Raw genomic sequence first — 13,742 nt, 5'->3', positions numbered from 1 at the left:
CCCTGGGGTGTCTGGGTGGCTCAGTCGGTTGAGCATCCCACTCTCCGTTTTAGCTCGGGTCTTGATCACAGGATCATGAGTGCAAGCTCCATATTGGGCTCCATGCTGGGCATGGAGCCTACTAGAAACAAACAAACAACACACAAACTAAAAATAAAGAGCTGGACAAACATATCAAACAAGAAAAAAAAAAGTGGTAAAATTAGTATCAGACAAGACAGAATTTGAGGCAAAAAGGAAGGATAAAAAAGAATATTTTATTTTTACAAATGTATAATCCATCAAGATGTTATAATATGTTGCAAATATTTGTGGACAAAATAAAACAAAAATTGGTAGAAATATATAATTTGACAAAATCACAGTTATATGGAAATTTTAATAAATATCTCTCTGGATTTATACAATACAAAGAACAAAATGAGATAAAGTTTGGATTATATATAGTTAGAAAGCTTGAATTGATAGATACTGTAGGACTTTGTATGCAACAAAAATCTCTATCCTTATCAAGTAGATATTTGAAATGTAAAAATTATACTGTCAGTTTCTGAACACAGTGAAATAAAACAAGAAATTAATAAGAAAAAACTTTCCTCTCATCAAATTAAATTACTCAGAATTATTCATGAGAATTTAAATCAAAGAGGAAATCAAAACTGAAATTATAGATAATTTAGACATTAATATGTGAAAATACACAGTAAAAAATGTATTCAGGGGAAAATCATAAAATTAAATGCTTTTATTAATAAACATGAAATGTTGAAATAAAGTAGAAAGAATAACAAAATAATATGAAGGCAAAAGTGAGAATTAATAAAAAGATAAAAGCAGAATCTAATTTATTAGGAAAAAAAAGAAAAAAAAGGCTTGATATATAAAACCAAGAGTTATTACTTTGAAGGTCAATGAAATAGAGAAACTTCCTGCAAGTCTGATTATGGAAATAAGTGAAACCACAAATATACAACATTAGAAGTGTAAAAGGGAGGCAACAAGAGGCACAACAAATTTTTTATAAGAATACATGGAGTTTTAGGCCAGTTAATCTGAACATTTAGAGGGGTGCCTGGGTGGTTCAGTCAGTAGAGCGTGTGACTCTTGATCTCGGGGTTGTGAGTTCAAGCCCCACATTGGGCGTGGAACCTACTTAAAGTAGAAAAAGAAATCTGAACATGTAGATAAAATGAATAATTTAACAGAAAAATTGAAAATCCAAAAAGACCAATTACCAGAAATTATTGGAAAAGTTTTTCAAACACCTCCCACCTCCATTCCCCAGAAGAGTACCAGTCTGATGGTTTACCAGATGAATTTTACGTCTTTCAAGGAGCAGATAATTTCTCTCTTATTTCAACTATTCTAAACAACAGGGAAAGGAGGGAAAGAAAGTGTCTTAGTTTATTTGACAGAGTTATGAAGCCCTGATACCAAAACCAGCAAAATGTCACAAAACTGTCATAGATCAGTCTCCGCAATAGCATAAAACTATAGACTTACGAGGCTGATGTAACTCGGTGTTGGCTTCGTGTTGATAGGGATATACATTGATATAACCTTTATGGAGAGCTGTCATTACAACTTGTTAATGTTCCCATTTATTTTTTTTATTTTTATTTTTTTTAAAGATTTTTATTTATTTGAGAGAGAGAGAGGGAACACAAGCAGGGGGAGTGGGAGAGGGAGAAGCAGGCTCCCTGCTGAGCGGGAGCCCGATGCGGGGCTCGATCCTAGGACCCTGGGATCATGACCTGAGCCGAAGGCAGATGCTTAATGACTGAGCCACCCAGGCGCCCCAAGATTACCACTTTTATAAATAGATAAGTAGATAGGTAGGTAGGTAAAAAAATAAATGCATGAATATATAAATAGATAAAGGTGTTAAAGTGTTCCTGTCTCTCTTGCTCTTACCCCTTGAGATCAAATATAACTTTTGACTTTACTAATTTCCACTACTATTATACCAATATCCTTGCTTTTTCTCTTCCTTTTCTTGATTCTTCTTAGGGACACAAAGGAAGAAGAAATAGCTCATTTGATGGCCCACTTCTGAGACATGATCCTCAAAGTTCTGAAATTTCTTTGTTTCTTCAGTTTTCCACTTATTTTAAAGTCATTTAATACCCTGTAATACATTCTTTTTGTTTCAGCCAGTTAGAATGGGTTCTATGTCTTACAACAAAACCCTGAACAGTACTGAGAGTTATTAATACACACAACAAAAATAATGGCTCGCAAATTGGGTTCATTTTGCAGATATGCTTACAGTTGCATCATCACAATCAATAACTGAAAAACAAAATTGACTTACTTTATGTGAAATTCGCTACACTAACAATGAAGTTTCAGAGCTGGATGAAAATGGTTGCTTGTTGGGATTGTGAGTTATGAGATTCCAAGAGTACGTGTATCCACTGAAATTGTGAAAACAGTAGTTAAAAAAAATAATATCAGCAGACTTTCCATGTGGAGAAAATTCGTTGATCAGTTAGTTGTTCCTAGAGACAGTTAAAGAGCCCAGCCAGGGATTTAGAAGCTTTTTGGGTCTGTCGTGAAACATAGGTGTGGGAGGCAAAATAATGCCTCACCAAAGACGTCTCTGTTCTACTCCCTGGAACCTGTGACTATGTTGTTACGGAACCTGGAGTGGATCGCCCAACAGCAGAACCAAGCGGCACCCGGAGATCTTGGAGGATAGGAGGTTTATTTAACGCCGGCAGGCCCAGAGGAGAGTGGTCTCCAAAGGTCTGAACCCGAGCACAAAGGGCAATTTATACACGTCTACTTTGCATACTTGGTACTTTTGGCGCGTGCATGAAGCAGGGCAGGGAGAAGGACCCGGATTGGTGCACGCAGGAAGCGGAGCATAGAGAAGAACCGGGAAGAGCCCCAGAGCAAGGACTGGGACACTCTCTCTCTGGCTGGGTCGGCCATCTTAGGACACAGATTTTCCTTATCAGTGTTACCATTAGATGAGAAAGGGGAATTAAGTTTGCTAATCAGCTGACTTCAAACTAAGATTATCCTAGGTTATCCAGGTGGGCCCGTGTAATTACCGGGTCCTACTGTAGAAGAGGAAGGCAGAAGACTCTGTCACAATGGTGTGATGGGAGAAAGCCTTGCCAGTCATTGTTGGCTTTGCAGAAGGATGGGGGCCCGTGAGTCGAGGAATGCAGCAGCCTGCCCATTTGTAAGAAAATGCCATTTTCTTTTTCTTTTTAAGATTTTATTTATTTATGAGAGACAGAGAAAGAGACAGAGAGAGAGAGCACGAGCACAAGTAGGGGGAGCAGCAGAGGGTGAGAGAAGCCGACTTCCTGTGGAGCAGGGAGTTGGATGGATGCGGGCTCCATCCCAGGACCCTGGGATCATGACCTGAGCTGAAGTCAGGCACTTAACTGACTGAGCCACCCAGGCGCTCCCAAAACGCATTTTCTTTTTCTTGTTTTTTAAGGACCTTATTTATTTATTTGTCAGAGAGAGAGAGAGAGAGAGAGCACACAAGCAGGGGGTGCAGCAGGAGGAGCAGGCAGAGGGAGAAGCAGACTCCCCGCGGAGCAGGGAACCAGATTCAGGGCTCAGTCCCAGGACCCTGGGATCATGACCTGAGCCGAAGGCAGATGCTTAAACGACTGAGCCACTCAGGCTCCCCCAGTTTTATATTTTCTTTTAATGCATCAGGGGATGCATTTTCTATGGTAGACCTTAAGAGTAGTCTGAAAGTATGCGGCAGATCACTTCTTTAGTGATATTCTAAGCATTTCTCCAGCAGTGCTAATAATGCAAAGACTAAATGCATCTCATCTGTAATAATCTATTTCTATGAGTCTGGGCCTTCAAACATTATGGCATCAGGAAAAATTACTTGCATGTGGAACGTCTTCAATTTTTCCCGAATTTCCAAAATTAATAATCTTCATGCATCAGCACCTTGCCCATTAACCAATGACATAGGTTGCAGACCCCTGCCTTGCCAGGTGGTAATTGTAACCCGGATGCTGGCTGCCTGGATGTCCTTCAGTCCCCCAGTTTTTCTGAGATCATCTTATTTTAGTAAAATCGTTAGTGCTGAAGTAGAATTGGCCTCACTTCTACTGAAATACCTGATGGGAAATCAACATCCTTGTGAAGATTTCCAGCGATTCTGAATCCACCATAGGTTGTATAGGAATGCTCTTTTTGCTAGAAATACCCATCTCCAAATTGCTACTGGCCTTTCCTGATCTCCACTTTGTATTTTACCTCCCACAGCTGTTCCCTATTTTATATACCGTGAGACCCAACTAGATATTTTGCTTTCCAATCTCTTCACTCTCCCGAATACCACCATGACTCAAGGCAATGGCCGTAGCAGGCTTTATTAATAGTTTGGAGCAAAGGAGGGGTTGCACTGAATAAAATACAGACAACCACTTAATGCTGAGTATTAGACTTCCTTATCTGTAAATGCACACTGGCCGTTTTCAAGACTGTGGAACATCTCGTCACTTTTGCTTGTCCTTCTGTGATTCTGGGTTTCCTCTCCTTCCTTCATCCTCTTTTTCCTCTTTATGTATCTTTAAAGATTTATTTAAGAGAGAGTGAGCTGACGAGGAGGGACATAGAGAATCTTAAGCAGGCGCCACACCCAGCACAGAGCCCAATGTGGGGCTCAATCTCACAACCCTGAGATCATGACCTGAGCCAAAATCAAGAGTTTGGTGCTCAACTGACTACGCCACCCAGGCACCTATCTTTTTCCTCTTTAATTCAAAGATCCCAAAACCCCACACCACTGCTCAGTTTTCAGGGAGAGCAGTTTACTTATGTCTCTGTCCCCCTGAGGCCATCCAGCTACCTTAGAAGAGCCTTGTCTTTTTAACAAAACTGCCAAGAAGGGGCATACCAAGATGAGACAGATCTCTTGCTGAGAGGAATTCTTTTGTCAGCTTGCTGCAACAATTGTTTTCTCCCTCTACCCAAGTAATTTAAAACTTTTTACATTTAAAATGTCAACCTAGCAGAATATAAAATCCGTTTGAATTTTTGAAGTAAAATAGGAAACTCAGATACCTTTATTGTATTGGAGCTACTTCACACAATATCCCCCAAATTCTCCTGGGGCATGAGTACTTTTGCTTTCCTTTGCATTCAGAGGTACATACCTGGAAGCTGAAGAAGCACTGGTCTTTTTCTATTTCACTTTTTTCATAATAAAAGTTTTCAAGCAAACGCAAAAGTAAGGCACAAAAAATAGGATAATGAATTCTCATATATTTGTAACCTAGCTTCAGTAATTGTCAACATAAGGCCAATTTTTTTTTTTTAAAGATTTTATTTATTTATTTGAGAGAGAGAGACTGAGAGCACAAGCAGGGAGAGGAACAGAGGGGAAGTAGACTCCCCACTGACCAGGGAGCCTGATGCAGGGCTCGGTCCCAGGACCCCAAGATCATGACCTGAGCCAAATTACTTAACCGACTGAGCCACCAGGTGCCCCTCAACCTATGCCAGTCTTGTCTCGGATATACCTCCCCCCTCCCCATTTTCAGATACACCACCCCCTCCCACACTGGATTATTTTTAAATGAATTGCATACATCATATTCTATCCATAAATAACTTCATTTTGTGTATCTAAAAGATAAAGACAATTATCTAGACAGTGTTCAAATGTCCCCAATCGCCTCACAAAAGTCTTTTTACGATTGTTGAGAAGAGCTATTTCCAGACCTTGTCCCTGTTACAATCCAGAAATGCACAGACTTCTCAGGTGCTTGCCTCAGAGTAGTTGCCACTTGGTAAAAAAAGGACATACTGTTTCAGGACGCCTGGGTGGCTCAGTGGTTATGCGTCTGCCTTCAGCTCAGGTCATGATCCCAGGGTCCTGGGGCTGAGCCCTGTGTCGGGCTTTCTGCTCAGCGGGGAGTCTGCTTCTCTCTCCCTCTTCCTCTCACCCTCCCCACCGCTCGTTCTCTCTCTCTCTCTCTCTCAAATAAATAAAATCTTAAAAAAAAAAGGAGATATTGTTTCCAGCTTTGGTTTTCTTTTTGTTTTTAGGTTTTTTCTTTTTTCTGGAGTAAGACATCTCCAGAATGGTGTTCTATTTTCCAGGCTAGTTGAATGGCATTTTTAATTTGCTCCATGAGCAGGCTTGTCCTTACAAGCAATTAACCGATGAACAACTTAATCATACGCAAGCCCTTCTTTGGGCCCGGGCCCTCTGTCACTCAACAGCAGGGAAAGAACTTTGAACTTTTAGAAAATCTGTGCCTTTAGGAAGCAAAGAAGAGAGCTGGGCAAAGAAGGCCAGTTGAACCAAATATCTCCGGAGAAGCCTGGCCACCGGGTGGAGGCTCCTTTTCCGCCTGCAAAACTGGCCAGATGTGGTCCCTTGGAAGTCCAAGCAGTCCTGCTGAGTGGAACGCACTCACCGTTCGCTGGAAGATCCTGTCGGGCAGATACCGGCATGTTAGTCCCTGGGTCTGCAGCGGCTAGCCCCACAGCAGCACATAGCAGACCCTTAAGAAGGTTGAGAGGCTCCCAGTGCAGACTGGTGTCCTCCTGCAACTGGGCAGGGATTCTGTGCACTGGAGGAATTGGGGGCCTTGCTGGGGAGGAGGTGTGAGAGGTGGTAGCAAGGGTGGGCAGCTTGAATTGGGCAGGCCCAGGGAGCATGGTGTAGGGGTGCCCTGTGGCTCCACCTCTTTGGGGCGAGGCAGTTAGAGGTGAGCTACAGATGCTAAGAGGGTGACCAAAAAGATTCAACGACAAAGTTTGCATTTAAAAATGTGCCCTGCTTTGGCTAAACCTGCAACCGGAGCCTCGTGGTCAGGATCCTGGAGCACAAACCCACACTATTGGTACTTGAGTTAAGTACTTTAAGCTGTGGTGAAATGGGTTCTTGTGGGAAGGCCCAGGACCTGTCAAGAACCAGGGTAAGGGGTTGGGAAGCTGGGTCAGATTTGGCAAGATGAAGACTGGGGGGTCTAGACAGACGGGCAGGGGTAGTTAGTTGGGAGATGGACAGATGTATGGCAGTGCGTCTGCCAATTCACCCAAATGAGATTGGTAATCAGTTAACTTACAGGTAGAATTAACAAGCTACAAGAATCATTCAAATTGTCCTCTGAGGACTGTCCTTTGTTGAAGGCCGTGGCCCCTCCTATACTAATCCCTACAAAAAGGGGCGGGTCCAGATGAGGACTGACAGTCGCCCTAGCTGAGTCAGGATCAGTGGTTGGTTGGTAAAGGATCAACAGGCAAGCAGTTCTCCAAGATTTGGGTACTAAAAATAGCAGGAAGAACCCACCGGCGTGAATCGGGAACTTGATTTACAAGGGAATATCGTAGAGCTGGGACTGAAGAGCTGTACCGCACTGCCTTCATCAGACAAGGACTAGGTCACAAGGAAACATGGAGGACAAAATGAAAGAAAAGAAAGCTTCCAGGCCTACTCCACACTGAGTCGGTCAGCCTCAGACCAGGGCTCCTGGTCACCATGCCTTGGCCTTGGATGCTTGGCCCTGGAGCACAGGGTGGAGATGAGTCTGTAGGCAGGAGTTCCAGAGGTTATAGGGTAAGGGTAGAAGTATTGCAAGGTCATGGACTTCAATGCATCAAATGATATGAGCTTCTCAAATGACTTGTATATTTCTTAGACAAGTCCACTTGCTGAACTGAGCTCTGTCTCCAGGTGACACTTTTTGTGGCATGTGGGAGGATGCTGCACAGCCCTGGTCTCTTGTGGGGGCTGACCTCCAAGCAACATTCAGATGTCAGTAGATGTCATTTCCTCTCTGACCCTAGAACTCTACCTATGTGTCTTTGTCTTGTGTTCCCTTAGCGTGCAGACACAGCACTATCACACTGCAATGTAGTGGCCCATTTCCTTGCCCACATGCTCCCCTCATGGCATTTAACTATTGTAAATTGGTGTACCCAGTGAGTCTGAGTGTGATGTTCTTTGTATAGCTGTATAATGTTGAGATTACTGATGATATGTCTAAATGAAACTTTTCACCCTTGGATAGCCAAAATAGAGTATTATGTGGAAAATAACTGACAAATTGCCTAACTTGTGTGGTGTGAAACAACACTCGTTGTTCAAACCAATCCCAAGGGGAGCCTGGACAGCCCAAATATCATGGCAGGGTAGGACTGCCAAAGGGGAAATTTACAACTAAATGCCTATATTAGAAAAGAAGGAAGATCTCAAATCAATTACCTAAACTTTCACCGTAAGAAACTAAGAAAGGAAAAAATGAACTAAACCCAAAGGAAGCAGAAGAAATGGAATGATAAAGAGAAGAGTGGAAATAAAGTAGAAAACCAATAGAAAATGTAACAAATGAAAAGTTGTTTCTTTGAAAAGATCAAGAAAATAGACAAGCTTTTAGCTTGACTGACCAAGAGGGGGGAAAAAAAGAGAAAAGACACAACACAAATTACTGAAATCAGGAATAAAATAGGAACATGGTTATCAACCTTACAGAAATGAAAAGAATTATAAGGAAATATTTGAACAATGGTATGCCAATAAATTAGTTAACTTAGATGAAATGGAAACTTCCCTAGAAAGACATGAATTACTGAAACTCACTCAAGAAGAAAATAGAAAGGGGTGCCTGGGCGGCTCAGTTGGTTAAGCCCCTGCCTTCGGCTCAGGTCATGATCCCAGGGTCCTGGGATGGAGCCCCACATCGGGCTCCCTGCTCAGCTGGGAGTCTGCTTCATCCTCTCCCTGTCCCTCTGCTGGCCACTCTGCCTACTTGTGCTTTCTCTCTCTCTCTTTCTCTCCCTCTGTCGAATAAATAAATAAAATCTTTTTTAAAAAAGAGAAGAAAATAGAAAATAAATGTTTTTAACATTTTTTTTCCTGGAAGAATGTTTTTTTTTAGAGCAGTTTTAGTGAACAGCAAAATTGGAAGGAAGGGCCAGAGATTTCCCACATACCCTCTCTCCCCACACGTACATCCCCCATCATCGACATCCCCCCAGAGTGGGACATTTTGTGACAATTGATGAACTTACATTAACACGTCATAATCACCCTAAGTCCATAGTTTACATTATCACTCTTGGAGCTGTACCTTCTATAGGTTTGGACAAATTTATAATGATATGTATCCAACATGATAGTATCCTACAGAGTATCTTCACTGCCCCCAAATCCTCTGTGCTCTGCTTATTAATCCCTTTCTTCCACACCGACCCCCAGCAACCATTGTTTTTTGTTTGTTTGTTTTTATGATTTATTTATTTGAGAGAGAGAGAGGGAGAGAATCCTCAAACAGACTCCAGGTTGAGTGCAGAGCCTGGTGCGGGGCTCCATCCCAGGACCCTGAGATCATGACCCAAGCTGAAATCAGGACTCAGATGCTTAATTGACTGAGCCACCGAGGCACTCCCCATTGATCTTTTTACTCTCTCCATAGTTTTGCCTTTTCTAGAATGTACTATAGCTGGAATCATACAGCATATAGCTTTTCCTGTTGGATTTCTTTTCCTTGGTAATATATATTTAAGCTCCTTCCATGCCTTTTCATGGGTTGACAGATCATTTCTTTTTAGTGCCAAGTAATATTCCATTGCCTGGATATACCAGGTTTACTTATTCATTCACCTACTGAAGGACATCTTGGTGGCTTCCAAGTTTTGGTGATTATGAATAAAGCTGCTATAAACATCCATAGGCAGGTTTTTTTGTGTGGATAGAAGTTTCCATCTCCTATGGGTAAATACCAAGGAGTTCAAGTGCTAGATCATATAGTACGAGTACATTTAGTTTTGTAAGAAACCACCTGTCTTCTGAAGTTGTTGTACCATTTTGCATTCCCACCAGCAGTGTATGAAAGTTCCTGTTACTCCAGCATTTGGTGTGGTCAGCGTTCCAGCTTTTGGTCATTCTAATAGGGGTGTAGTGGTTATCTCATTATTTTTTGTTTGGTTGGTTGGGGTTTTTTTGAGGCGATACTCAAGCTTTATTTAATGTAAATAAAATACGTTTTTAAAAATCAACAGATATTGTACAGTTTTTCAGAAATCACTTACCCATATGTTGCTCCTTAGTTAGATTTTTAGGGCTACGCACAGACTTTAAGGGTAGGCCGAGGGGAAGAAAAAGGTAGATTCTTTCTCAATAGCCTTTTTACGTGTATTTCTCACATTCTCATTACCCACATTTAGACATATAGGGCTTGCCCCAGTCATGCCTCTTCTGGGTCAAGTCATATGGGCTCAGGACTTTCTGTACCCCAGCATGTTGGCAGTGGCTATGTGCTCAAAGGTCCAGGGGTTGTGGTTGTTCTGTTTTCGTTCCTCTTGATCTTTCTGCCTCTTCTCTAGAGTTGCATGGTTCATGGACTTTGCTGGGCAGGGCAATAAGCGGGTCGAGGAAACGTGGTATCTCTGGATTCACCGCGCCCACCCATCTCTACTGTGAGACTGCCAGCCTTCCTTCACGGGAGCCACACACTGACCAATGGCACCTTGGTGGCCTCCCCGCCATGGGCTGTCCCGTATCCTTGCAGGTGATGGACTTGAAAGGGGCTGGTACCCTCTATCAGGCAAACATGTTCTTGGCATCCATGGAGTGGTGGATTGTCAGGTGCAGCATTTCAAAATGTCCCCCGGGGAGGTAACCACCACCTTCTGTGAACTCAGGAGCTTCATCCAGTACAAGGTCCCCGGAAGTCACACAGGTATTGAGGTTCTCTTCTTCCCTTTGGCACGGTGGTGCCCTTTCCACAAATCTAAGCGTGGACTTTTCAGGTATGGAAACATCCTCAAAAGTTGGCACCAGGAGCAGTGTCGTTAGGCCAGTGCGTGGCGGGTGGGGCTGCCCCCAAATCGGACAGTGGTGCTCACAGGAGTGGCACCCTGGCACAAGCCAGCGGCCACCGCGTGGCCACATGGGTCGGGCCAGCCAGGGTGGCCACAGCCACTGCAGCATCTACCTCCACCAGGGAAGAGGGCTGTGCCCCGAGAGCCACACCTGTTCAGGCTGCTGGTATTATGTTGATTTAATTTGCATTTCCTGGGGCTCCTGGGTGGCTCAGTTGGTTAAGCGTCTGCCTTCGGCTCAGGTCATGATCCCAGGGTCCTGGGATCGAGCCCGATGTGGGGCTCCCTGCTCTGCGGGGAACTTCTCCTTCTCCCCCGCTTGTGCTCTCTAGCTCTCTCTCTCTCTCAAATAAATAAATAAAATCTTCAAAAAAAATTGCCATTCTCTTTAAAAAATAATAATTTGCATTTCCTGATGACCTATGATGTTGAGCATCTCTTCATATGCTTATTTGCTATCCTCTTAGATGAGACGTCTCTTAAGGTCTTTGGCCCATTTTTTTAATCAGTTGTTTCTTACTGAGTTTTAAGAGTTTTCCATTTATTTTAAATAACAGTCCTTTATCAGAGGTGTCTTTTGCCTATATTTTCTCCTTCTCTGTGGCTTGTTTTCTCATTCTCTTGAAGTCGTCTTTTGCAGAGCAGACAGTGTTCATTTTAATGAAGTCCAGCTTGTCAGTTATTTCTTTCATGGATGGTGCCTTTGGGGTTGTATCTAAAAGTCATCACAGTACCCAAGGCCACCCGCGTTTTCACCTGTGTTTTCTTCTAGGAGTTTTACAGTTTTGCGTTTTACATTTAGGCCTGTGATCCATTTTGAGTTAATTTTTGTGAAGGCTGTGGTATCTGTTTCTAGGTTTTGTTTTGTTTTGTTTTGTTTTGCACATGGAAGAGTATTTTCCTTCTAAGAATAGCTTTTCTTTTAAAATGTGCTCAGTGCGTTTTAAAGTTCAGTAGTGCGGTACAGATGAAGTACTGATAAGCACAAAAGAGGAAAACAGCTTTATGACCTGAAGATAACTGATGCCCTTTTGCAGCAAAACCTTCAGACACGTGCACGTCCACAGGAATGTCACAGGAGGTTAAAATGGGGCTCCTTGTGCTTACTTTTGCCCAAAGCCCTAAAGGTTGATGACAATACAACAGGTTAGCCAAGGACCCCATATCCTGAATATCCTAATTAAGGTGCTATGACTTCTATTCAACTGACACAGGGTAAACCGAGAGATTATGAAACAGGCTCTGCAGGCTTTGAGCAATCCCCCCTCTAGCCTCTAACAGTGAGGGCTGAAGAGCAGTGAGAGAAAATTCCACCGAGAACCTTGTTGATGGGCTGGATCCCCTGCCACCTCCCAGGGGGAGAGGAGTGCAGCCCCCCATCCCAAGCCAAGTGGGACACCCTTGAGAAGACCCACTCAAAGAGCTAGACGTGGCCCTCCTAGAGTTTGGGGACGGGTGTCTGCCTTTTGCCAAGGGATGCCCATAGGTGAGAGACTGTGGTTGTGCCTAAGTCTGCCCAACAACAAGGAGAGAGAAGGACTGCCCTTCCTCAGTGGCAGGCAAAGGTGTGTGAGCTCCACCAAGGGGACATGGGAATCTGAGCGGGGAGCTGGCCTGGGTTATTTGAAAGGGGAACCACACGGCAGGACTCCTGAGTGGGACGGCAAAGGGCCCAAAGGAGAAAGTCAGCGTAAGGGAGACTGCTGGAGAACGCATGGGCTGAGGGGAGAAGAGGAAGCTTCCAGCTATGAGAGAGACAGCATCCCCCACAGAGAATCCTGGGAGCGCCTGCAGAAGCACCTGGCAGAGAAAGAGGCTGCCAAGGTGCATGCAGTCCACCCACAGGAGCCAGTGATGGTCCCGGACTGCGCCTGCTGTGGAAGGCCTGCCCTTCCCCCAGGCCCAGCCAGGGCCCTGCCTTGGAGGGGTCAAATGCAAAGGGAAGAGGAGCAGCTGTGAGAAGAAATCCTTCCAGGATTCCGAGCTCATAGCAGCTCAGCCTGAAGGAGAAGAGTCTCTTCAAGTAGGGAGAAGTTCAGATTGGACTGGACATTTCAATCCTCAAAGTAAGACAGCCCCGCTGACTGCAAGGGACCAGAAATGCCGAGACCTGCCTGAGATGTCATCCATGGGCCGCAAAAGGACAAACCCAGAGAGTGGGTTTGACATAAATGTGAGAGAAAGAAAACAGTTGATTTATTATTGCACTTGTGCCTGTCTTGTTCAACAAAATAGTAATGAATATAAAAATTATTTGTTAAACAAGCATTGGATCATATCGAGTTCTTACATAAATAAAATGACTAATGTCTGTAAAGCTCCTAACATGATGTTTGGCACATAATAAATATATTAGTGTGTTATCTACTACTATCATCATTATTATTAATGATTTTGTAACCTGCCTTTTTTCATTTAATGATATATGCTAAATATATTTTCATGTCAATAAATATAATTATGGCACATAGCCAGAATGTGAGATCCACATTGTCTGCTTATTCAGTAATATATCCTTCTGTTTACAACAGCGCCTGGCATATAGCAAGTAATCAATACATAATTGTTAAATGAATAATTTCAAGTGAATGCAGTGTTGTTGTATGGAATGTACTACAGTCACTGATCTTTTATTATTGATTAGTAAACATTGCAAACAGCCACATCTAGGTGCTTTCATGGTTATAAACCAGTCTCTAAAAATATCCTTGTTTTGTATCTTTGTGTATATCCTTAATTCTTTTCTTGGTATAAATTCTTAGAAGAGGAACCGCAGGGTCAAAGGGTATAAACGTTTCATTAAAACTTTGAAAATTCTTGCCACATTGCCCTCTGGAGGGATTTTGAGGCTAAGGAAGAACTAGGAATTTCCAAGTACAGAGATTTTTTTTTTTTAAACTTTGCATATCTCTGGA

General features: G+C 43.0%; 1 pseudogene; it reads right to left on the bottom strand.

Moving 5' to 3' along the window:
* Positions 1 to 4,286: 4,286 nt before the first annotated feature.
* On the bottom strand, positions 4,287 to 11,991 carry LOC114209714 (large ribosomal subunit protein uL16m-like; annotated as a pseudogene).
* Between the last annotated feature and the right edge of the window lie 1,751 nt (positions 11,992 to 13,742).

Source organism: Eumetopias jubatus, unplaced genomic scaffold (assembly GCF_037043125.1).
Source record: "Eumetopias jubatus isolate StellerSeaLion01/CBP00866 unplaced genomic scaffold, mEumJub1_p1.0 scaffold_9, whole genome shotgun sequence".
Lineage (NCBI taxonomy): Eukaryota > Metazoa > Chordata > Mammalia > Carnivora > Otariidae > Eumetopias > Eumetopias jubatus.
The sequence above is the reverse complement of the archived record's forward strand: the minus strand, read 5'-3'. Positions and strand labels throughout refer to the sequence as shown.